Source organism: Ochlerotatus camptorhynchus, unplaced genomic scaffold (genome assembly GCF_037179485.1).
Source record: "Ochlerotatus camptorhynchus isolate MF236.1 unplaced genomic scaffold, CSIRO-AGI_Acam_v1.1 ptg000167l, whole genome shotgun sequence".
Taxonomy (NCBI): domain Eukaryota; kingdom Metazoa; phylum Arthropoda; class Insecta; order Diptera; family Culicidae; genus Ochlerotatus; species Ochlerotatus camptorhynchus.
In genome coordinates this window covers 334,937-362,917 of record NW_027040657.1, presented here as the reverse complement: position 1 = coordinate 362,917, position 27,981 = coordinate 334,937, and positions in this window count along the sequence as shown.

Genomic DNA, 27,981 nt, shown 5'->3' with positions numbered 1-27,981 from the left:
AGGTTTTGACAAGTGCTTTCCTCCAACAGACTGGTTTCGAATCGGTCCGTGATGTCGGTTGTTAACAACACTGCGCACTTCACGCCTACTTTGCGGTGCAGTCGAGCAATGCAAGTGGCACTTTGTGATCGGTTCTCTCCGTACGCCCCCTCGAGTCGACCGTGTTACTGTCACGGGGGGTCAGTTTGCACGCATTGGCGTCGGTAAGAATTTGTTCAAGACCTAGAAAATATTCTAAAATACGATTCGATTTTTACACGGTTTTCATTTTTTCGATATTGCCTTCATGCAGGATGGGTTGGCAGTACCCTCTCAGATTACAATGAACTTTGTGGGTGCAATGATGCATTGCTTACTTATTTTCATAGAAAAAAAACCTAGCCTACCATTTGAATAGGGCGGAATTTTTTTTTCTCAACTTTTTCTACAAAAAGATATAACTGAAAAATTATAAGATCTACCAAAATTTTGTCCGAGAGTGTTTAAAAAGAATCATATGAGCTTTTATAGGAAAATTGCAACTCATTCCCAAAAAAATTATTTTTTTTTAAATAAAAAAACCAAAACTTAATGAGTACGAATTGGTTTGATGGTTTCCAAGGAATACGTCTAACAAAATGTAGTAATTTGTCATAACTGTATAGCATAGCATAGCATAGCATAAATCAGGTTGCACAATGTCGTAGGTGGTACGAGCTTCAAACTGTTGTTAAGAAGGAGACCCACCTTCATCCGTTGCTGATAGATAGTAATTTGTGATTAATTACTACCTCTTAGATAAAGGATGTGTCTCCCTCCAACATACCAGAGCTGTCCTGGCCACGTCCTTGCATCTGGGGATGGGAGAGGAATGTTAGTTCGACACTTAGTTAAGAGAGATGCAGAGAACTCTACGACCCCTCATAAGTGTCACGGGAAGGGTGGATTTTTTTTAGTAGGGAGGGTAAGCCATAGGATACGCCCAACCGACGTTGCTGGCAATCTTTATATCAAGCATTTAATGAATAGAAGCTGTAAGTAGTTTATCTGTCCGTTTTTGTCCGTGCTGCCATATTATTTAAAACAGTCTTCAGATTTTGGAATTAAGAAACGTTATCAGCTCGATCCTGTTGCTCCTTTGCGCCTGAGTAAAAGGTTATTAATAGTATGTGGAATCGTAGATTAGAATGAAGATTCGCCCTTGGCCTAACTCCCACTGTCTGGCAGTGGCATTATGGATAAAATCTGCCTGCAATCATTTTTTTATGAATGCAAAGAAGCTTGAACCCGGGAGCTAAAAGGTGACAGCTCTACCGCAGCTACAATTGTCAAATCCAAGCTTATGCCGACCACTGCGGTGGTGAACTTGAATTCATCTGTCATATTGCATATATTTTCAAGTTTGTGTTAAGAAAACTATGTTTTACGTGTTATTGTTATTTGTTTAATCAATAACATATAGCAAATATGGACTGAAAAGTAGCGCTGGTAGTACTGGTAAGGAAATCTTAATTTTTAAATGCAAAATTATTGAGATTTCTTCAAAATGAAAATCATGACATCTACAAATAATGTTAGCAATGTTTTTACAGGATTTAAACTGAGAATGCCATCCCACAGTATCATACCATCAGAGTTTAAATTGAATTGATTAATTTTGCTGTTTGAGGTCAGTTGTTAGACAAATTTAACATTTTGAAGTAATCAAAACAATATGTTCCATCCTCAGGAGGATCATCTTCCCTGCAGGTGGACCCGCTGCGAAACCATTAGGAAGAAATCACGCCTGGTTTGGTAGGTTCAGATGAGCGGATCAACAACTGTGTCGCAGATGGCATTGAATAGTTTGCCTTATCCCCAGGAATATAACCGAAAGGAAACCCCTTCTTCTCTGACATCCTCGAAGAAAAACAAAGCCAGCGGATTGCCCATGTGAATTCGTTGGAACCGAGCGGAAAGATCTGGCAGTAGAGACACTGACCACGGTTGGACAATCGGGATCCAGGCAAGGAAAACTAACCTTTTTAAAAAGTAGCGTTGATCAGAATGGTAACTATTGCTAATTTATTGAAATAAAAAAAATCGTGGAGCAAACATTATCAAACCAACCAAATTCCTGCATAATTCAATTGATGGCTGGAAATCGTATCCGTATACAATTCTACCAGATTAAAACAACAGCCAGCATCGGGTGCCAGCCATTGGAATACATTTTACAAGGGGCTGTTAACATAACCATGTCCAAAATCTCAGCATGTTTTTTCAATTTTATTTGAAAACCAGTAATTTTTTTTTTAAGGTCAACTCATCTCACAACAGCTTTTTAGGTTTTGTACAAGATTCATTCATGTTGGTAGCACATTTACACGATCTAGCATTGTAATTAAACAATTTTCTAAAAAAATAATTAAATTTCTAAGCGCTGTCACTAACTGATCACCGTTGGGTAGTGCTTATTTCTGTCACCAGGCGCGCATGAGTTTGAGTTGGATTCGTCAATAGCCCATTTCAAGAACGCAAGCATTCCGAAGCTATATTCACAGATGATAAGCCCCGCCCCAATACATTATCGATGCAAATATACACCATTGATAATGTACTGAAACTTTCAATCAAGCAGTAGTGTAATACTTCATGGACGCGTATTTAGTAAGTTTTGAAATGATGAATTAGATGGATATTTCCTATCGAGAACAGAGGAACGAAAAGGTAAATAAACTTAGCTGAGCGTAACCATGCGTAGGTTAGAACAGTTGGCACCACATGCAATGAATAAGAATTTGAAAATTTTCACTTAATGTACTTTTCAATTTTCCCTTCTGTACTTTCAAATTAACACTTTAAAAAAATGAAATTGTAAATTTATAACGAAAACGACGAAGCCTAGTAATTTGTCATAACTGCACTGAAAAAAAAAATCAGAACATTCTGATTTCATTCAGTGCAAACACGAAGAAGGTGTTATTAGAAAAGCTTGTTTCATGTAATAGTTGGTTTATCTTGGTACACAGGAATGACTTGTAGATGATTAGTCTGTCTAAATCATAAATTTCAAAAATGAGAGTTTTGAGAAAAATAATCACACATTTTTCAGTGTAGGATTGATATTATTGAAACTTTTTACACTGTTTTGAACTGGGGGAATGACCCTCATTTAGGTGCATTTTTTTCAGGCTGGTATTTACATAATTGATGGAATTTTCTTGAATGTGTCGTCTTGACGAAAATAGAGCAGGGATTGAAAAAATGATCGCAATGGATCAGATATGGAATGGATGTCAGGGTTATTTAAAATTTTCAGATGGATACAAGTTTGAACGCAAAGAGGATGAGTATGAAATGCGTTTTAATAGGTCGTATGTAACAAACGTACCTAAATCCCAGTAAACGACACTCATTTCAATCCATTTTTTCAGTTTAGTAATTACTTTGAATTATCGGGGCTTTCCTTAGTAAATTCACATAATTCTCGCTTTAATCTCAGTGGAAATCTCGCATTTTCACCATTTCCAAAAAATGAAGATCTGCAGAAAGTAACCTTTCTATATGAGTGCAAAACTGAAATTAATAATTTACCGTGAAAACATCACAGAATCAGAGTTAGTTACCTAAAACGTATTCCTACGCGATTCAAGCAACAGTTTCACCTGGAAAAGATTAGTTTTGCTTTATGGAGCGATTGTCCCCAAAAATCACCTTGGGAGAATTTTGCAACCATGATCCATATAACTTCGAAAAGTTGGTGGCGAAAGCTCGCAAAAGTTTCACTGCCACGCCAATTGAAAAAAAAAATAAATGGGAATGGATTTAAAGTCCTCTAAGCAAACGTAAGGACGTCTGTCAAATGTTGTTCCAATCGAACCGTCAAAATGCACTGCTTTGCTCAATTGGAACAACTTTTTTCAGTTTTGTGGTAACAGTCGTCCATACGTTTACTAGAGTGCTTTAAATTGATCAGTATCAAATACCCTAAAATATGGGTATTTTTGGAACGGGGACAACGGGTAGATATCGAAAATCGATATCAGATACCATTTCGGGATCCAAAATGGTGCCCATCTGGTTTCAGAAAATGTGTCAAATTTTCGGAACTAGGATGACAAGTAAATTTAGAAAATCGATATCCAACGCCATTTGTACGCTATTTGACACTTCTTCTGAAATCGGAAGCCACCAACTTTAATTTCAAGATGGCATCGGTCATCGATTTCTGGCCTCCAGATGTCACCCCGATTCCAACAATACCCACATTGATGGGTATTTGACAGTTTTTCCCACTTTTTTCTGAAACCAGAAGTCACCATATTGGATTTAAAGATGGCGTCTGACAACGATTTTTGGCATCTACGTGTCATTCCGTTCTGAAAATACTCAAATTTTAGGTATTTGAAGCTGCCGTCTTGGATTTTAAAATGGCGTTGGATATCGATTTGCAGCTTCTAGACGTTACCTCATTTATATAAAAAAAAACATATGCATGGGTATTTGATAGAATTTCCAACTTTTTTTAATCCGGAAGCTGCCATTGTGGATTTAAAACTGGGATCGGATATCGATTTTCATTCTCTAGGCGTCATACCGATTCCAAAAATACCCCAATTGATGGGTATTCGACAATATTTCCCACATTTTCTAGAACCGGAAGCCACCATCTTGGATTCCAAAAAACCCATATTTTAGGATATTTAACACTTTTGCTCAAATCGAAAGCCACCGTCTTGAAATTTCAAAATGGCGTCGGACATCGTTTTCCGGCTTCCAGACGCTACCTTGATTCTTAAAAAAAAAACATATTTAAGGGTATTTGATAGAATTTCCCACTTTTTCTGATATCGGAAGCTGCCATCTTAGATTTCAAAATAGCGTCGAATGTCGATTTTCATTCTCCAGATGTCATCCCGATTCCAAAACTATCTATAGTGAAGGGGAATTTAACAGTATTTCCCACTTGTTTTGAAACGGAAGCCACCATCTTCGATTTCTAAATGGCATCGATGATTGCTTTCTATCCTCAAGACGTAAACCCGATTTCAAAAATACCCATATTGATGGGTCGGCATCAGCATTTCTCACTTCTTCTGAAATTGGAAGCCACCACATTGGATTTCAAAATGGCGTCGGTCATCGATTTCCGGCCTCTAGACGCCATCCCACTTCCAAAAATACCCATATTGATGAGCAAATAAATCAACCGCAAATGATAAATTTGACATCCACGTGCACAGATCTGTGCGCAATGAACCGAGTGAACCATCAACAAAAGTCAGAAAAACTGAGCGAATTTATATCGAACAGCTTCGCATTAATGCGAAAGCAAGTTTTTTTTGTCTTTATTCGAGAGATTTTTAGCCGTTGGCTAGTTCATCTCTATAAAATAGGAAGCCCCAGAGGGGGGTTCTGCCTGCGAATTTGGTTGCAGAGTTGGCTTACAATTCACATGTACTCAAATAGAAGCAATTAAAACAGATTCCAGTAAAAGACTAACAATACAGGCAACGAAAATAAAAATGCGATCTGATACATCAAAGATATGTAGGGTTCTGAAAGAGATCGGAGCTCCACCGTAGGAGGGGTAATCCCCCGTCCCGTAGAGATGACCCGTTAGCCAAAAGAAAGTTAAAAGGACCTAAATGATGTTGTATAGCCCAGCGTCCTTAAGGAAATAAATAACTGTCGCTAAAGTGGAAGGTTCGTCGCCCAGTATGTTGTTGGGAAGTGCGTACTGCTCCCTTAGAAATGGATATTGCGGATACAGGCATAGGATGTGTTCCACCGATGCAGTGGTTCCGCAAGCGTAGCACATTATGTGGAGCTGCGTCCCACCAAAACTATGTGAGATCGGATGAAGAGGGATTGGGATTGGCACCACTCTGCTTCCCAGGCTTCCCACATTTTGCTGACTATCCATCGCTTTATTCCTATAGTGGCACTTCGTCGGTGTAACGGAGCCAGCTAGTTCAGACCCTGCCAGGCAGTCGGCTTCGCTATTTCCTGGGATACCGCAGTGTCCAGGGATCCAGGTGAACACCGTGTTAGGGGGTGTGACCCCCACGATACCCTATATCCAGGGTTTCGTCGGGGTCTCAGATGTAAGGGTTTGTATCACGCTGTACGAATCGAATAACACCAGTATGGGCCGGTTCGAGGGTGTTGTAACGGCAACAAAGATGGCCGCAGCTTCGGTGGAGAAAACCGAGCATTGCGGCGGTAGACTGCTACTCATCGGTGCTGAAATTCCGGCTACTGCAATTCCGACTCTGGCTCGGGAAAGCGATCGGTCAGTGTATATGTGGGCATGGGTTGGGTAGTCCAAACTTAGCAGTTCGGCTACTGTTCTCCTCAGCACTGCAGAGTAATCTCCAGCCTTGAACCTGCTCTTTATCCGACTCTCGATTTTTGGTGGAGGTATGTGCCAACTTTTGTCTTCGTACTAGTGTACTTTGGCCACTGGGGGAAGCTTCGAATTGGCAGTCATGCGGAGGAGTTTGTTCCCCTCATCGAGGAGAAAGATCCTGTCATTTCCGGAGATCATTGCTGTAAAGGCAGCGGCTTTTGTTGCAATTGCTGCGGTTATACGATGTCGGAAGGGCAGAATACCCGCTTCGATACATGCGGCATCGACGGGCGTTGACGGAAGAAGACAACGGCGCCGGTGGTATAGTGGTAAGCGTGATTTCCTCTCACCCCAGCAGGCCTGGGCTCAATCCCAGTAGGCGCCGCCGGGATGTTCTGAGGCATAACATCTCTGATTACGCCTTCCTTCGGATGGGAAGTAAAGCCGTTGGTCCCCGGTTCATGAGTTGATGGGTCGATAGGTAGGGTCCAGGTGTGGGAGCTGCCTTCCTGGCACGTCGGTAGCATTGGTGCTCAGCACGGAAAACAAGATCGACGGAAAAAACAAACCAAAGGACGGAAGAAGACCGGAGACAATCCTACCGCACGTGTTGAAAGTTGGTGCTAGTATCTGCACGAACTTTTCGGTGGCGATGCACGTCATCTCAAGACCGTACAGTAGGTACAGTATCGATGACGGCACTCGCAATCCGGAAACGAATGTCGCGATTGTTAGACCTGTGGGAGCAAGAGGTGGTGCGGATCAAGTTGATCCTTCTGCAGCAGTCATTCTTGATCGCCTTAAAGTGCTGCTCGAAGTTGAGGGACCGGTCAACAAGTACCCCCAGAATACGGACCGTCTTCTTCAGTGGTATGGGCTGGCTTTGAACTTTTATAGGTGACCCACTGACACGGTGCCGGGATGGACACACGTGGCAACTTAACGCTTTTGGTGGCCGAAAGCTGGAAACCTACCGCGCTGGCCCACCTGGCTACTGCTGCCTGGGCCTTGATCCTGTTACGTGCTGCTGTTGGGCCGGTAGTTACGATAAGTACATCGTCAGCATACACGAAAATGTAAACATTTTTCGGCAGCCCTCCAAAAACTCTGTTCATGGCTACAAGGAAGAGGGTAACGGCGATAACTGAACCTTGTGGGACGCCCGCCTCTTTTCTGAAAAACTGGGACCTCGTGTTGCCAACTGCGACTCTGAAAGAACGATCGGTCAGGAAATTTTTGATAAAGTGGACCATGGGTCCACACAGGCCCCAGCTGACAAGCTGCTCTAAGACGAGGGGCGTCCACGTCATGTTGAAGGCCATCAATATATCCAGCGAGACGATCTCGGTGTGGAGACCGCAATCGTTGGCACTCTTTAGGAACTTCCCTAATGTTGCGAAATAAGTTGACGTTCCGTACCCTTGACGGAAGGAGTGCTATCGATGATCTAGCAAGTTTTTGGCTTCAAGGAAATGCTTTAGCCTCCTGTTGACCATTCGATCCAGGAACTTGCCATACAGCATGTCAAGGTTATTAGCCGGAACTTGCTAACTTCACGTGTTGTTTCATTTCTCGGTTCACTTAAAGGTAGGGTTTAGGTGTGGGAGCTGCCTCCCTGGCGTTGGTAGCATTGGTGCTCAGCACGGAAAACAAGATCGACGGAAAAAAATGAAAGCCGGAATGAACACGAGTCAAGCTAAAACAAACAGCATGAAAACTGATAGAAAGAGGTTCTGCTGATGTTGAAGGGGATCTGCTCGAAGAGAAGACAGAATGACTTTCAATTGAAAAAGATTGTTGACAGCTTCGTCGTCGCTTGACGATTTTCAATTGAAATTGACTTTGCTAGGCCCTGATCACTACACACAGATTACATTTTCCGCGCAGAATTTAATTTTTTAAATCATACGCATTAATCGCTCGTAGCTATTTGACGATATTTTTTATGTTGCATAATTCGACACATAATTATTGGATTATAATTATTGAGATTCGATTATTTGAACCAATTGAACGATTAACCGACATCCCTAATACCTATCGGCCAATTAAGGTCCGATGTCAACTTTCCGTTCGTACCCGTAGGCACAGAACCTTCAACATATTTTTTAATTTCGATTTTATTTTGAGAACCATCTTTAAAGGACTTCAACATGAGAAGACGCATTTTTTAGAGGTTTTTGAGAATTGCTATATGTTGTTTTACGAAAGTTATGATGGTTTTTGTGACCTACTCAGAAAATGATTGGATCATGGAATAAAAATCTTGTTAGGCCTTTGAACTGGCTATCATTTGGGTTCTTTAGGGATCTTGATGCATTTCCGTAATATTCACTGAAAATGGAACCATTTTTGGAGCACTGGTGCTATTTTAAATAAGTGCAATTACATTAGCGAAAATTACCATTATAGTACCCCTCGGAGGGACTTTGCATGGGAGCGACCGGTCAATTTGTTAGTTTAGTGTCAAAAAGCGATGTTATTATTTTGTTGGCTGTAGCAATTTCAAACTTTTATGTTTTGTGGAAGCCAACATTTGTGCCTTTGAAGTTTCACGCTAAGGCTTCCTTAGAGTATCACCTTAAATATTGACTAATAAATCAAGGTGAAAGTCTATGGGATTGGAAAAAATATCATTGTGCTCCGAACACGAAGTTCTTTCAGATGACCCCAATTGGGATTTATAATTTTGAAAAATATAGCAGTTTCTATACATCATCTGAAAGGACTTCATTTTCTGAGCACAACTATATTTATTTCGATCCCCTAGCCTATTTCGATTTTTAAATCATGATTTATATAAAATAATCACTTCGCTTTTTGACACAAAACTAACAAATTGACAGCTTGCTCCCATTCAACGTACCACCGAGGGCTATAATGGTGATTTTTTTCTAATGTAATCGCACTTATTTTAAATAGTTTTTGATAACATTTTGGATTTTGATTTGTAGTGCAAATTACGAATATTCAACTACCTCAATACCCCTACTGAACCCAATGGGTTTCATTGATCACCTCACAAACCAATTCAAAGCATCATCCACCGACGGTAAAGTTGTCTCGTTCTATCAAGCCCCGTCGTTCCCCGCAGTCGTGCGGTATGAAAAATCACCGAAGCGTGATACCCTACGTTGTCGCTTTTGACATGTCGTTCCAACAATAAGTTGCTATACTTCACTGATCGGTTAGCGCCTCATGCAAAGCTGCTTCGGAACAATACCGTGAAGTGAAAATAAAATGCTTAACAATTACCCATTTAGCATGACCGACCACATTGGACTCTATTCAAGAGATGGTCCGTCTCTAAGCCAGAGCATGAGCAGTTTTCAATCTTGTTTGTTTATAACCTTTTTTTTCCTCCGATTTTTCACTGGCTTGCTTCACGAACTGGGCGGGACAACAGTTGTTTCGAACGAACAATATCGTGAAACACGTGCTCTATCTAACAACTGCTTCGGTGGTGAACCGAATCGTGGATGGAAAAAGCTTTTCAGCCAGCCAGCAGCGTAATAATGATGGTAATCAACAATTGGCAGCCCCTCGCTATCTCTCTCCGCTGCTCTAATCGTAATGGTTTTGCCTTGCATTTGTGGGTTTTTGAATTTAGGCGCACGCGCTCGACCGGCCGGAACAGATGGTTGAAATTATTAATCTGGAAATTTGCTTAGGAAATTGGCCATGATGAAATTTATTAGGCGAGAGAATTGGTTCGAATTAAATTGCTTTTGCTCTGCCTCTGATCCATCGTTTACTGTTTATGTATGAAGCAATTTTCAAAGCTTGATCAATTTTTCCATACCAATCAATCGTCGATCGATGAGTCTCAATTTCAACGGCAGAGTCGTCACTCGCAGATCAATGATCCAGTATTGCTTTTCTCGCTGGACGTCACTGGAGTCAACAAGTCGACTGGCCCCCGGAAGACGGCGCAAGGTTGCCGCGAAGAAGTTTTATGATCGATTGCCTGCGGTGCCATGTATTATTTTCTCTTTTATTGGTAGCTGAACTGCTCACTTTTTTTGATGTTGTTGTTGTTGGAAGGCAACCCGCGCCTTGTCGTATTATTGTGACCATCGGCTATCCCGCAGGCTGGCAGGGGTCCAATTCCGATCCATTCCAGAGTGACCAAAACCACACCACACAGAGCAAAGGAGCTTGGCCATTCCCCAGAATGTGGCCTCGCTGGGCCAAGAAGAAAAACAAAGCAGAAAAAAGTTAATTATATCTACGTGTGTAATAATTGATTGACAATTTCCTGTGCGCCTGATGATGGATCTCTAATTTATTGATTCTCTGCCTTCTCTGCCTTGTGGTTCTTCTGCGCGAGCGGCATCGGTAGTGATCTGGATCCATATTACACGTTCACGCCCGGCCCCGGTCAGATCGATGGGGCTCTCCGCCACCGCCAAGGGGCTTCCAGGAACCGGTTCTCGGAGTCTCCAGCTCAGCCATACCGAGTTCCCTGTCATTATTTCCAATTATATAGTCGTGGACTCTAGGAAGCAGCTCACTCTCGCTATCTCTCCCTGCAGGTTCCAGTGAATGATCGATTCCAGCAGTGATTCATTTGAATGAGCTCAAATAAGTGGCTGAATGTGAATAGCGGTTCTCCGGCAATCTTTCCACCGACAGGAGACTTACAAACTAGTCTGGTTCACGAGCACGGTAATGTACGACAATGTCACACACATGGGACCTACGGACGACAGATAACGCGTAATCCTACGTACATGAGTATAGTACGGAGCGTGAAACTGTCAGGAGACATAGGCGGGTGTCAGTCGGTGACTTCAGGGCAGAAGATGAAGCATCCTGTGTCAAATTATTTGGTTGATGTCATGCTACGGTTGTCAAACGGAATGCAACTGTTTACCCAAATTGCAAAAAGTTGGCATGTGTAAGTGCAAGGCAATATATTTTTTAAGTTCCGAACAACATACTCTTTAAATGTTCTTTTAATTCTTGTTTCCTCAAGTTACTATTTAAAAGATTTGTTTTTGTATTGTTATGGTTAATTCAACATATTTTCTTTTTTGTTGTCAAAAGGTTAGAAATATTACGAAGTGTGAATGATCTTCAATAATGTTTTATTAAGTTTTGGAAATTATTCACCAATATGATGTTAAATGGATTTTGGAAATAGCTTTTCCATTCCTAAAATTGCAAATATCTTGATCTACATACTAAACTTAAACTGTAGTGGTAAGCGTGATTACTTCTCATGCCAGCAGGACTGGGATCAATTCCAGTCGGCACCGCCTTTGATCACGCCTGCCTTTGGAAGGGAAGTAAAGCCCGGTTCATGAGTTGATGGGTCGATAGGTAGGGTCCAGGTGTGGGAGCTGCCTCCCTGGCGTCGGTAGCATTGGTGCTCAGCACGGAAAACAAGATCAACGGAAAACAAATCAAGGAAAAACACAACTTTTAACTTCCCTTTCCATAATATTTTACCAAACTAAAACCAAGGCTAGAGCGTTTTTTTTTGGAAGAGTGTTCAAAATGAACTTTTGCCCCACCGAGTGGCAAAAAGGATTAAAATTGTCTGCCGCTGAAATCTGGGATTTGTTAATTTTTTTTAATATTTAATTTAATATTTTTTTGACTTAGGACTACGGCTGTGATTTCTATATAGGGGTACACTTTGTGAAAAGCAAAAATGGAACATGTAACGAAATTATGAAAGATTTTGAACGTTAATAACTCAGCTACCCCTAGACCAATTTCAATAATTTATTCATTAATCGATCAGAAATATTTCTACGCATTTTCAACAAGAAACTATTGAAAAAGTGGTAAATGTCAAGCATTGTCCAAAAGCGTCGTAATAACTAACAAATCCACCAATTACGTACATGCATATGTTGCTTCCCCAACACAGTCATCAGAGAATCGTTTCTAGACGAAACAATTCGAAATGGCATTCGCCTCCGATCTTCGGGCGTGTGCGAATATGGAGGATGCAATTGCGTAACATTTTGCACACTCATCGCCATATTCAGAAACACACGGACCCAACGACCACACAAAATGCTCTCCAGAGTTGAAATCTTGTAACCAAACGTGCAAACTTGGAAGTGATTTTGATCGACTTTCTGTTTCGTTAATAACTCGACGGCAAACGCATTCATTGATACGTTTGTTGTTCTGGATGATAGAAGAGCATAGCAGAAATAGTGCGAAATAGATTAGTGAAGCCATGATCATCAAAAGACGAATTCGATGAAGAAAATTGCCTTTCACTCCTCTGGTTCTAAGCCTCTTAATTCAGTCGTCGTCATAGCAATGGAAACTATCATCGCACCGCTTTTGGTTCTTGGTTTACTTTTGCTGGTTGCAATTCTGCTATTGGACATATTCGAAGGAACTACAAAAAACATGAAATTACACTTTGTACTAGGGATGCCTTGAAGTCCAATTATTAGATTAACGATTAATTGTAAAGATTTTTCCAGCTATTCAATTAAATATTTATCGAATTTTCAACTATTTGAGCACCTAACCGACATCTTTCCTTATTCCTACTCGTTTGATTTAATGCAGTAGAGATAATAAATAAAAGTACTAATTTATCTGAACAGGCATACAAGTGTTAAACGTCTTTCTGCTAAAGGCTAAGATTTACCAACTTGTTGAGAGAAGGAGTTTAACGAAAAAAAAACTAGCTTCTGCTGCAGTTAACAAATAACATTTATCACCATTCCATACAACCCCATAGGGCAGTCCCTTATAGTTTTTCATTTTGGAAATTGGTTAAAGGAATATTTCTCGAACAATATCATTCGACGCATGCCATGGTATTAGTTGTTTAGAGCATTTTATACCTCAAAATTCGATGAAAGATCTGAAAAATCCCGAATAAAGTGTTTTTTTTTAGACATGCACACTAAAATAAGATCACCGAAGTCGAAAAGATTTTACCGGGTTTTTGAACAGCTGAAAATGTCAGTAAAATTTCAATACGGCGGGAGATTTTGCGGATCGCGCCACGGTAGGTTACGCAATGCCATTCTGATAAACGTTCACTGAACACCTTCGGTCCTCAAGTTCCAGGTCAACTGATGAGGAAACCAGACCAAGGAGGCGTTTTCCAGGATAGGTCGAACAAGGGAGCAATAAATAGCTTTCATGCAGTGTGGGTCAGAGAAGTCTTTTGATATTTTCGACACGAATCCTAACTGACAGTTAGCCTTGGTGATCACAGCAATACGTTGGAGGTTAAACGATAATTTATTATCTAGTAGAACGCCTAGATCGCTGAACTGGTCGGTTCTTTGCAGTAAACACCGTTGATGGCAGAATTGAAAATAATTGGCTGCTTGATGCGGTAAAACGACATTACCATGCATTTTGGTATGCTCACGGTAAGCCTATTCCGATTGCACCAACTAACGAATAGATCCAATAGCGATTGAAGACGAATACAATCCTCAGTACATCGCACCACGAAATACAGCTTTAGGTCATCGGCATACGCAAGCCTGCAACCATCTCCAAGTACAAGCAATACGTCGTTGAAGAATAAAAGAAACAACAACGGGCCAAGATTGCTACCCTGTGGTACGCCCGACGAGTTCGTAAAATACGAGGAAGTACTGGAATCAAGTTTAACCCGCAAAGACCTGCAAGTCAGGTACGAGCAAAACCACGATGTCAACCGATTTGATGTGCCGAGTTTGGATAGCTTAGCCAACAGAATATCATGGTTGATCGTATCAAACGCTGCTTTTAGGACCGTATAGATGACGTCTAATTGCGCCCCATTCTCCAGTTGTTCAAAACACGTCATGGTAAAATCCAGGAGATTTGTAGTAACCGAACGTCCTGGCATGAAGCCATGTTGTTCGCAGGAGATGTAACATTTAGTACGTTCAAGAATTACACCACTCACAATTATCTCAAACAGTTTTGAGGCAGCTGAAAGGTTGGTGATTCCTCTGTAGTTTTTAACATCACGTTTGTCTCCTTTCTTGTGTACTGGAACCATAATAAATGACTCCAGACAGCAAGAAATTTCGACTCCACAAACGATGCATTAAAGATTCTGCAAAGTGGCTCATCAAGAACTCCAATAGCGCGGCAATACACTACAGGAGGAATGCCGTCTGGTCCAGGCGTGAAGGTGCTTTAAATTTTCTTCGCGGCATTACTTGATTTTCCTGCGTTCTTCGCTTGATCTTCTGTCCCGCTTTCTTGCTCTCCATACATGTCTTTTTCTGCTCCCACTTTTCTTTGTAAGTTTCTTCTCTATCATCCTCTGTTTTCTTCTGTTGTCCTTAATTCCTCTGAATCTGCAGGCAGATATGAAGTGTCCCGAGTAGCACACTTACATCACAATAAGTTACAGCAACTTATTTATGACTGAAATAAGTCGTATATAGCCCCGTAACGTGGGTAGATCACCTTTTCGTGGTACGTTACGGGATGTAAGATCTACCACCGAATCTTAGTCTTGACTACTTCAAACTAGGGGTACAGGATTTTTCAGTAATCAAAGGAACACATCTTAGTCCTTGTTACTTTTTATGCCTTGTTGATAGTGATAAGTCCTCGGGTTGCCTGTACCGAGGATGATCTTGAAACAAGGAAAAAATGAGTTAGTTAGTCTTCATCTATGTGATTCCTAATCTTCTATTCACTGTTCTCTAGTTTGAAGTGGTTAAGACTAGGGTTCTGATGCATGGTCATTATCGGTGTCATTGCTTATTTTTATTGCTAAGGAATCCCATTTCGACTGACAAAGGGGCGCGCCTTTGGAGGGTATTCCAACACTCCGAAGGGTATAAATAGCGGGACTTTTCATTTAGAATGGATTCCTTGCGATGAATGCAAGAATGACAACTGTATCAACACCGAATACTTCATCATTTCTCAATAGTGATGGAGTAATACGACATGCACTAAACTAAGGACACGGGCTATACTACAATAGATCAAATTACTGGTCGCAGTAGTGTTATGTCCCGAACAAAGAAAAAAAAAAAAGTCGTGTATAAGTTTCTACTATTGATTTGTGACAAGTGTGCTACTATGGGTATTGGTTTATCAGTATTAGTAGTAGTATTGGTTGAGCTGTTTGAAGAATTAAACCCAGTCCTTCTGCGTGAGGGCCCCAGAATAAACCACTACGCCATCTGAGATATATTACAGTGAGCTGTAGACCCACCTACTGTTGGAGTTTTCAGTGCCAGCTGAATGACTTGAATACGAAACACAACACCTTGATGAATTCTACATTGGTGTTTGCCCGCATTTTATTCCAACACACTTGTGGTGCAGTGGTTAGCGTACGTAGATTGCATGCTGAATACACGGGTTCGAATCCAGAAAATTTCTCTTTAATTTTTTTAAACTTTGGATGGAATATTGATGAAATAAAAGAATTTTGATTTATTTGAGCTAATAATTTGATAGATTAATTTTTGTTCCTAACAAATACTTGTGTGGATTGCTTCATGTGGACTATGACGGATCTTTTTAGAAACTTTCAAGTTGCTAAGAAGTTCCACAGGGCCCTTTTAAGATACTTTAAAGTTGCTAGGAAGTTCCGCAGAGAACTTTTAAGATACTTTAAAGTTGCTCAGAAGTTTGAACTTCAAGAGCCTGAAGTTCCTCGTGTGCTTTCTATAGCTTTGTAACAGTTGGGGTACTCCCTGCCCATCACTAATGAGACCCCCCTCTACACTACCTCAGGGTCGGCATGCGCGTTCGAATATCACGGCCAAGGAAACACTCGAATATCTAACACACACAACACTTGTTTAGCTATAGGCACCTTTATTGTTCCCACTTTCGTCCCACTTTCTTATTCGCTATCTCCTACCTCGTTTCGCCTGACGTTTCTTCTAATTCTTCAGCGCGGGCCCGCTTTTGGTCCTTCCACAGCCACTCCTTCACCTTCCTCAGCTTCCTTCTGGGTACTTTTCACAGGCCAGTCGGTTCCTTTCCTCGACTTGGTTCGCAAGCCGGTCGCGTACTTCGGTACTTTCCGCGATGGCTCTTCGATCTCTCTCTATATCTCTCTCTCTCTCTCTCCTCACTATACTCGTGGCGTGGCGATGGGACGTTGGTTAGTATTCCCGGATATATAAAACAGCAAAAAAAGGTTATCTTCCATTTAATTCCACTTAATTAATTTTGGTATCCATGACAGATACGTATTTCGACTACAATGTGCAGTCTTCATCAGTGTCATTCCCACTAAAGAACTTATCAAAATCTAACCCCCTTAAGTACTCATCCCCTAGGTATAAAAGTCAAGATCACAGGTATATAAATGAAACTACAATGTGTTGAATCGGAACCTACCTAACTAATTAAAACCAAAGATTTAAGTAAGCTAAAGGAGAAAAATCTATTCAACTCTCTAATAAGGAAAATCCCAAAGGCTTGGTAGCCATCATAATGAAGTAATGAAATTGGGTTGTTAGCGGAATGCTTTAATAAAACAGCAAAAAAAGGTTATCTTCCATTTAATTCCACTTAATTAATTTTGGTATCCATGACAGATACGTATTTCGACTACAATGTGCAGTCTTCATCAGTGTCATTCCCACTAAAGAACTTATCAAAATCTAACCCCCTTAAGTACTCATCCCCTAGGTATAAAAGTCAAGATCACAGGTATATAAATGAAACTACAATGTGTTGAATCGGAACCTACCTAACTAATTAAAACCAAAGATTTAAGTAAGCTAAAGGAGAAAAATCTATTCAACTCTCTAATAAGGAAAATCCCAAAGGCTTGGTAGCCATCATAATGAAGTAATGAAATTGGGTTGTTAGCGGAATGCTTTAATAAAACAGCAAAAAAAGGTTATCTTCCATTTAATTCCACTTAATTAATTTTGGTATCCATGACAGATACGTATTTCGACTACAATGTGCAGTCTTCATCAGTGTCATTCCCACTAAAGAACTTATCAAAATCTAACCCCCTTAAGTACTCATCCCCTAGGTATAAAAGTCAAGATCACAGGTATATAAATGAAACTACAATGTGTTGAATCGGAACCTACCTAACTAATTAAAACCAAAGATTTAAGTAAGCTAAAGGAGAAAAATCTATTCAACTCTCTAATAAGGAAAATCCCAAAGGCTTGGTAGCCATCATAATGAAGTAATGAAATTGGGTTGTTAGCGGAATGCTTTAATAAAACAGCAAAAAAAGGTTATCTTCCATTTAATTCCACTTAATTAATTTATTACAAATTACAAATTAATTAAGTGGAATTAAATGGAAGATAACCTTTTTTTGCTGTTTTATTAAAGCATTCCGCTAACGATGGCGGCTGACCAATCCTCTCTCCTCCTCGCTGAGCCATCGTCCTTCCGCCCTATTTCGCCTTTATTATGCCACCTCCTAATGGGCTCCAAATCCAGTAAACAGTGCCATCTGGTGGTAGGTAGAGGATCTTCCTGTCGTTTAGTGGTGTGGCTGTGTACTGTCCAGTGGGTGATTTTGTGGGCGATGGGTGGTGTTGGTAGCTTGTATTCAAACCTTTCCTTGGCATATTGTTATACATAAAATACGAAACACTAATCGCGACAATCTCACTAATCTCAGACAGACAGACACACCACTGGTTACAGCTTCTAAAGTAGCCATAAAGTTGTGTTGAAAGTTTATATGCACTTTATGGAACTTGAAAGTGTGTTTTATCGTTGAATACGGAACTTTTGGTTGCTTGGGAAGAAAACACTGTCGGAACTTTAATTGAACATTATTCAACTTTGAAGTTCTGTCGGAACTTGATTTGAACTATATGGAACTTTAAAGTTCTATTGGAACTTTATTTGATCTTCATGGAACTTTAATTTCTGTTGTAACTTTAATTGAACTTTATGGAACTTAAAAGTTCTGTCAGAACTTTATTCGAACTTTATGGAACTTGAAGGTTCTGTCGGAACCAGGCATGGAAAATCATTTGCATTCATTTCGTGCATTCATTTACATTCATGTGCCCCTAACTTTTTTTATCAACAGAATTCCGCAATATGGTGTATGAAAATTTTGTAGGTTTTGTTATTAGCTACAACTTTTGTTATTAAATCAAATCCGTACCTCTTATGTATGACGAACCAGAGTGAACAGAAGCCACTACTGTTTTTCAGTGAATTACATTCACCGAAAATCAGTAACAAGTTCTGCCCGCTCTAATTCGTGATGCATAAGAGATACAGATTTGAGTTATGGGCAAATAGTAGCTAATAACAAAACCTACAAAAGCTTCATACACCATTTTACGGAATTCTGTTGATGAAAAAAGTTAGGGGCAAATGAATGTAAATGAATGCACGAAATGGATGCAAATGGTTTTCCATGCCTGGTCGGAACTTTATTTGAACTTTATGGAACTTGAAAGTGAGTCTTATCGTTGAATGCGGAACTTTTAGTTAATTGGGTAGTGCCGATAGAATACTAGTTCGATCGATCTCACGTTTCATCCTGACTGCTTCAAATTTCCTGCAGTGTAGAAATACGTGCCGGACATCCATAACCATTTCACAGCATTCGCATGTCGGTGGCGATGATTTCTTTAATAGAAATTCGTGTGTCAGCCTGGTATGGCCGATGCGCTGTTCTGATCGATTCACCTTTTCGTGTCACGTTTTATCTCCTTCAGCTTGACTTATGTAAGGTGCGCCCACTGTTCATTGCTTTAATGGCATCTTTTCCTAGAATACCGATATTGAGTGGCGGATTATTTCGTGCTTCTACGGCGATTCGGTTCGCTTCTTCGTTTCCACGGATGCCAGCGTGGCCGGGAACCCAACACAAGTGAATCGAACGGTTTCGAAGCAGACATTCAATTTCTTGGAACCAGGGATGCTGCGATTTGCCGCTCTCTATTGCAGATGTTCGATTTCGTAACTGATATTTTGAACCCAATGCTCTTCGCCCACTTATCGACAGCTTCAACGCAGCTTGTTGATCGCGATTTACTTTCGGTATTTAAACAAGTGTAAATAACTTTCTGAATATGTTATGTAAAGTAAATATTGTTTTTCAAAATGGAGTTAAAAATCCACTTTAGCCTTCCTAATGCAAAGACCCAAACTGCAACTGGGGGCGAACCGAAAGCAAAAATCCATTTTTGAACCGAATAAACCTCAAATGAAAGCTGAAGATTGCTAGAATTTGCCTTCCATTTCTCCAATTTGACCATTTAGGCACCGGTTCCGATAGGACACAAAAGGACACTAGTGTAGTAAGTAAATATACATCATATCCCATATTCTCCTGTAAATTTTTTCAATAATTTCTCAACGGTTAAGTTCTACTAAAGGCTGACTAAAAGTAAATTGGTACGCACGAAAGACCTGTAATTCGTGATTCAATAAGTTTAAAACGTCATTAATGGTTGTTTTACAGTACTTTTGTTAAAACTTTAAAGTTACTCTTGATGGAGCCCATCAGCGCCCGCACAGTGGAAATGGACACGGAATCATTGCATTTCTTCCATTTTGCCCGCATTTGCTGGATGTCCTTGACTACCCCGCCGCTTCGTCGAAGTTGCTGCTTTGAAATTGCCCAGTATTTTCCGATTGGTCGAAATTCCGGGCAATTCGGAGGATTGCTTCGGGACAAAATCGATCTTGTTGGCAGCATACCACTCCAGAACCACCTTGTAGTAGTGGCAGCTGGCCAAATTGGGCCAAAATATGACATTGCCCCTATGCTTGCCGATGAATGGGCAATACACGCTTTTTAAGGCACTCTTCGATGTAAACTTGGGATGTCATCGTCGAGGATGTGACGAATGGTTCGGTTTTCAGGCCACAACTACAAATCGCTTGCCAAATAATGGCCTTCTTCGCGAACTTGTCGGCAAACACGAACTTTAATCTTCCCGTCCAGTCGCGATGTGAAACTTTTGACCAGGAAGCTGGTCAAAATCAAGTTTAACGTATGTTTCGTCATCGATCAAAGTGCATCCCTTGTGTTTCGTCAAAACACAGTCGTACAAGAGCCTTACACGCTTTTTGGCCACGGAACTCTACTTCATGTGTCGGGTCGGATGTTTACTGGCTTTGTACAACTTGTATCCTTCCCTGACAAGGCTGTTCCGCACCGTTTGAAAGTGGGCGTTGTACCTTCTGACCACATCTCGGATCGAAAGACCAGGGTTGGCTTTAATGCACCTCAACATCTTGCTGCGCCGCTGACGATCCCTGGTTCCAGTTTTTTGGTAGGTCGGTTTGTTGTGCACAATATTTTTTTTCTGTCGAGTTCCATTTGACGTTATTTCTGAACGCGATCGACTACTTTGATCAAAATTGCACCAATTGTTCTCTATAGAAGTGTAAACATACTTTATGCTTTATTTTTGTCGTTTAGAGTTGAAAAGACTTCAAAATTGCAAAATAGCGGAGAGGCAAATATGTTTCAAAATCTTATCTTGCATATCAATTTTTGAACTTAAGTCAAATGTCAGGTATGTAGGTAGAGTTCAATATCATGGTCGATTATTTCAAGTTTGTGGAATAGTTTCACCCTTTCCCCATCTCTACACACAGCACTGCACGGTTGCTCCAAAGGATGTCGCAAAGTCACCGCGCCTTGTCGCCATCCGGACCGGTTCTCACGCGTTCTCGACTTTGGGCTTCAGTTCTGGACAAGTGAAATGTCGTAAATCATAAGTCGATGTGCCGAGGCTTAAGTAGGAAACGACAATTTTATTGCGCCAATCGAGACCCCAATCAGCGGGAGCTCAGCATAGACCACTCTGTGCACATGATGCTGATGCCTTCCCGCAACCGAACACAGGGGACAAGTTGTTCTCTCTCTACGCACATATGTCATATCGAACCATTATTGATCACTTACTTAAACGAAATCGAGCAGAAGGAAAAACTTGTCCCGAGTTCATTGCTGGTGCTGGCTGCTGTGCGAAAAACCAGATCCGTGCGGAGAGGGACGAAACAGTTCGATTTTTTTTTTAATTGTAGAAGAAATCACGCACATGTTGGCTTCTTAAAGGTCCAAAATCGCATGTTCCGTTGGGAACGGAAATCACACAGCTGGATTCCATCGGAGATATTTTCTTCCTTTAAAACAAGTGCACTGATCAAAGCTTTCCGACTGTAGAAACAATTGGTGAGAATCACACTTTTGGTTGTCTCTGGAAAAATAATCGAGCAGTCGCTTCTTAACATGAATGAAATCCAAATATGTAGTCCAAATTTTATAGTTGTTAACTTGGTTTCTAAAGCACAGGATATGTGCCAATAACTTATGCAATACATTTCGTCATGGTCGCATTGAAAAAGCTCCACAAATATGCGTGCATGAAACTAAAATTCAGTCCAACGCCGCTCAAACCAAGAGGTAATTTATCATTACTCCACAATCGAACAGCGACAGCAAATTGTAGTCCACCCTGGATCAATTTCAGCTGGATCACCTCACCACACGCAACAAAGAGCCGCAACCCATGCCGTAATGAATGAATTCCGCTGAAAAATGGGTTTCTATCGAAAATGAGAGGTCGTTTAATAGAGCAACAACGGCTTAACATGGTGTCACTTTTCAACAACGCGTAGCAAATAGTTGGTTTCTTTGTAATTGAGAAAGAGATACATGGAATCTATTCAATCGAGCGCACAATCACCAAATCGCATGTAAAGCGATCCCTCAACTAATAGAGCCAGATAAATTAAACGGAGCTAGCGTTGCGCTGGAACGTATCTAACTTGAAGTCTTAGCAATGGAGGGACAACGGATTTCATGTTGCAGTTCCCTGAAAGCAATTTTTACTATCGAGTGTGACCTTATGAATAAGAAGTTCGATTGCAATTTCAGAACATAGTGAATGAGGACTTCTAACAGACTACACAGAAGTTAATCAAATTACCGTTCAACGATAAGCACTGTCATTGCAAAATAAGTATGGAGTGACACTCAGATTGAGTGCTGTCGAATTTACAGAAGTTAACCTTTACTGGTCGAATCCAGAAAGAGACGACACGTTAAAGTTGAGACAATGCCTCATCGGTCTAAGTCTTGGGAAAAGTCATTCCAATCGAGCAGACAAGCTATCAAATGGATGAGATGTCACCTCTTTACCCAACTCAGCTCATTTAGTATTGGTGTACGACGATTATACACACCCTCGCTCATTTTAAATGGTGATATTTTTTCTATATATTGGCAATTTGTTCTTCTTCTGTTTGGTGTGAGCTTGACAGCTCAAAAGGCCAGTTAGTTAGACTATATGTAAATTTTGGCTATTTCAAAGGTACATATGATAATAGGACGCCATTTACCACTTCTGGATATTTTTTTCCTTGATTTGTTTTCCGTCGATCTCGATCTGAGCACCAATGCTACCGACGCGAGGAAGGCGTGATCAGAGATGTTATGCCTCAGAACATCCCGGCGGCCCGGACTGGAATTGAACCCAGGCCTGCTGTTAAATTTGTTATCAGGATCAACATATTTTGGTGCCATGACCAAGATAGTGATAGGCGCTACGAATCTCATGCATGGAATGTCCACATAGGCAGTCATCTTGAAAATCCGAAATAGACAAGGCACAAATCCGTCTTAGGCAGGTCAGTACCATTCCAAGTACTCAATTATATCTCTCGTGTGTTTTTGGTCTTGTATGTCTTCAAAAACTGACTACTCCGTGTTTATAATCGCGATGGAAGACCAAGTAAAAAATACAACGGTTGAATATGACAAGGACGACATTGCTGACATCACTTAGCCGTGCTGACAGATTCTGGATGATTGCAATGCTGATCGTGATATTCTACAGTTTACTCTGATATTAGAGAACCTCAATGTACTTTGGCAACGACTGGAAGAAACGCAGACTACACTAAAGGAGCTTGATTTTACGAACGAAGGAATGGTGCGATATCTGAAGTTTCGAGTGGAATCGAAGCTGTTCAAAGTAGAAGAATAACTACTCTCCAAACTACCCATTCTATTGTTCCAACATCCAATATTCACCCGAATGTATGTCCAACCATCACTGCTAATTACCAGTTAGCATGGGAAGAGCATATGTCTCGTTATTCCAACCTATATTGATATATGCCCATTTGTGCCTATTTAAAAGGAACATATGATTAGAGGAGGGGCCTCCCTTAGCTCAGTCGGTAAAGGCGCAGCTACAAAGCAAGACCATGCTGGAGGTGGCTGGGTTCAATTCCCGGTCCACTCTAGGGATTTTTCGGGTTGGAAAATTTCTCGACTTCCCTGGGAATAGAAGTATGATTGGACTTGCCACATACTTATACCAATGCAAAAATGGTACAGGCATCAAAAGCTTTCAAATAATAACTGTGGAAGTGCATCTAGAACACTAAGTTGAGAGCACGCAATAAGCTAATATGCGAAATGCAATAAGCTTGAAAAGCGAAGAAGAAGAATATGATTAGAGGACGTCATTTACCATTTCCGGACATGATCCGAGTGCTTTCGGAGTAGACACAGACTAAATGTAATCAGGATGTGTGATTATATGTGTTGTCTGTGCGTCATGTCTGTGCGATCACGTCACTTTTTGAATCTTATACATTTGGTTTCATTCCGGACTTTCCCGGGAAGAGACTACAGACAAAAGATGAAATCCTGTTCAAGCTTAGATACCCTCATTCGCATTTCTGTAATAGAAGCCTTTGTTGCTGAATCCTTGAAAACATACTCATCGTTGGATCGGTATTACGACCAAAGAAATGTTTCTTCAAAACAAATTACCAGGATCTCCAGTACATGTTCAAATTCCCACTGTGAATGCAATCTATTAACACGGCTATCTCCGGACTGCAACCAGCAATACTCCCTACTGACAAAGCTCAGCAACCTCACTCTCAATATGGGTCCAACAGCGGAAGATCACTATCGGCCTCCAACAACCAGCCAGTGCTGGTAGACCTATCCATTCTGCGACAGCTCACCAGCAGCCGCTTAGCGAACAACAAAAACACATTTACGACCGTATCGATTATTAAAAATAATAAATTTAATAAAACTATCTAAGATCAGAAGGAAGCAACGGTAGGCACACCGTTAGAGTCTGGCAATTGCAACTCAGTCTGGCTCGGTTGGAAGGTGTAGCGAATTTATGCTTCCAAACAGGACAAGTGGGTGTCTGAAGGCGAGAAAAAATTGCTAACCTCTCATCAGTTTTGTTGTGATCGCAATTGCACAAAAATGCTTCCAAGGGATGAACCATGTCCATCCCATCCATATTGGCAGCGACAATCAAACGGCAAACGGCATGACACTCATCAGTCTTCGGGCCGTTGACGATGACGAGGGTAAAAGAGGTGATGAACAGCAGCTGATAAAACAATGCCCATCCGAGCTAAGCCGCTTCGTAACAACGCACGAAGCGAGAGACATTGTGGGTACAAATTATTGTCGAGAAAAATGGCAGTTATGATCCCCATCAAATAGCTGTCAGCCGTTAGTTTCCCCCAGTAGCAGCAGTATCATTGCCTGCCTAGTGTGGAGATCGTTCGGATGGGTGAAAAATGACGCTCAAGTGATGCTGACAAATCTTGATACGGTCCTGTACGGTGGTTGACTGTTGTTGCTGCTAGTGCTAGTGCTGGTGCTGCCAGTCATAAATACTCAACGGCAATAAATTTTACGATGATCTTTGACGATCGCTACTAGTCGGTGTGTGATTTATGGAACTGCTACAGGTGGATTGCGTTCAGATTAGTGTTTTGATTAGTGGTTTACCTATGCTGGATGGTGGAGTGAGATATTTTTTTTTTAATTAGCTAAATCATTTTCTAAATCATCGAAGTTTTTGTTTGTTTCAGAAATGGAAGACAATGCTTACCGGTTCCAGTTAGATTGTTACTAAAAGCAGTTGACCTCAAACTTAATTGAATGGCATTTTGATAAGAAGATATCTTGAAAATAATGATTGCAAATATTATAAAACGTTCTAACACACCGATAGGTAGATTCATCAGATTATTTGTCGTATGTTAAAAAATATCCGTAACCAATTGACCAAAGGTAAAAAGGTAAATGAATCATTAAACAATGACGATGTTCCTTAATAAGTAAAAAAAATCTCCTTAAAATAGATCGGGTTGCTCCTTAAATGATTGATCAAAATACGTTAAAAATCTTAAAATGCTCAGTAAATATTTAAAGTACGCTCCCTAAAATAGAGAAAACTGTACATTAAGCATTTGAAAATGCTCCTTAGTATGCACCGCTTTGTACCATTTTGAAGTGTAATTGTACCATATATCATCGGAAAAGCTGCTGTAGAAAGGTTAATAAGTACCATGAAATCAGCTGAAATGTTCAGTAAATCATTGTGTGCATTTGTGTATTTTTACTGTACATTTCAGCTGATTTCATGGTACTTATTAACCATTCTACAGCAGCTTTTCCGATGATATATGGTACAATTACATTTCAAAATGGTGCAAAGCGGTGCATACTAAGGAGCATTTTCAAATTCTTAATGTACAGTTTTCTCTATTTTAGGGAGCGTACTTTAAATATTTACTGAGCATTTTAAGATTTTTAACGTATTTTGATCAATCATTTAAGGAGCAACCCGATCTATTTTAAGGAGATTTTTTTTACTTATTAAGGATAATTTCATCTGTTTTATTGAGCAAAAGTAGGGCTGCCATATCCGTTGACCAATCTATGAAAAAACTTTTGTAACATGTTACAACTCTGTTCAAAACATGGCATAAATGATACTCACGAAAAAAAAAAAACAAAATTATTCATAAATTTCCTAACACAGACATCAATTGCTAGTGCCTTGAATGAAGTAAGTGTGGAATTGAAGCAATCTCACCCTCTAGCGAAACGAATGAATGATTTCAGTTTGATAATTTAATAATTCACAAGCGATGTTATGGCCACTTTATTATGGCCAAAAACTAAAACTGTTCGGACAACGTTTATTAAATTTGCCTTCCCGAGCAGGAAAACACAACTTATTAATACCAAATTCAGGTATGAAAATAGCATAACTGGCCACCTAAATATGGTATTACTCACTAGGTAAAATACCAGAAATAATACCTCAAAAATATTCTACGAATAACTAACTAATACATAATTTTGTTGTTAAATACAATAACAAACGGATAACAGACGCTTTTATAGATGTCAGAATACCATAGTTTATTATTATGAAGGTCTTCTAATACCAATTCAATAACTCTTTTAGGTGTTATTGTCTTCAAACTGAAAGATCACGTTTTGTTATTTTGGTATTCATTTGATATTTAACAAAATATTTCGATAACTGAATAATATCAAAACAAGGTTTTATACCACAAGCATACCAAAATCGGGTGTCATACCACATTAAGATATTCATTTCTTATCGATTAGCTATCGGTTCCTGCTCGGGTTTCGATCAATGGACGGACAGAGTAACCTTATGTGCAGCCGGTTCGTTTAATACTAACTGGTGCTGTTTATCATCTCCAGTGTTGCACATTTTATATAGGGTTACGGTATGTAATGTGGGTCTAGTCCTTTCATTCGGCCTATCACGCAAATAAATAATTAATTAAGGAATATTACACAAAAAATAAGGAAAATATTGATCACTGATGATTGATAAATGTGTACCACACACAAATCAATTTATATCACAACATTTCAATACATTTTCAGCTCTCGTAAGTAATAAAACTGGTTGAGAATATCACTCTGTTCGGAGTTTTTAGCCGCCATGACTTCTAAGGTTAAGATGGGAAGGTTGCACTGACGATCATCAAATGGCCTGATTATGGCATTTATTGAATGGAATTACCTGATAATACACACTAGACGTAAAACTCACAGTTACTGTTTGAATATTTTATGTTTATTTTAATTGTTTAACAACGTTTTCACAAGTAAATCATGGACCCAACTTTAGGGACACATTTCTTTTCTATGTTCCTAACTTTGGCCCATGAAATTCATTTGACAGCATATAGCAATAAGAGTAACGTCAACAATGTGGTTTGCATTTGGATGATAAGGAACGAACAGGAAGGGAGATTTTTTCTGCCAAATCTGTATAATGAACATCACAATGTTTTGATTTAGATATTCTGCGGTCGAAAGACGATAAGCGAAATTTTTAATTTTTAATTTTTAACTTGAGTGATTTAATGTAGTTTTCGTAAAATTTTCTCTAAGAAATGTTTTGAGGAATGAAGAGTATTAAGTTAACAGTGATAGTGATAAAAAAAAATACATAAGAAAACGTTACCAAGAGCGTTTTTTTTGAGAATCAAACAGGATAGGACGAAGTTGCATCCATAAATAGACCCAATTTGGGGACAATAGACCGATATTACATACATTTCCCTGGTGAGTTTTTGTCTTAAAAAAAGTAAGTTTTTCAACTTTTTGCGGTTCCTGATAGCAAACGACATGATAAGCATATCTAAGCATACCATTTAGCAGTAGAATATCGTTTGCAGGTAAATTAATTGATGAGTTATGATTAAAAACGTAATCTATGGCTGCATATTAGACCGAGGTTAGGGACGTATACCCTATTTTCTATTTTTTTAAGCTGCATCTGGCTGACAAAAATGTTTGGGTTGTACGAACATCAAATTCACGATATTATTATGACATCCGTTGATTTCTTCCGAAGTGTGATAATTGGTCAGTGTCCATTTTCCGTTTAAAACTAATAAGATTCGTACATGAG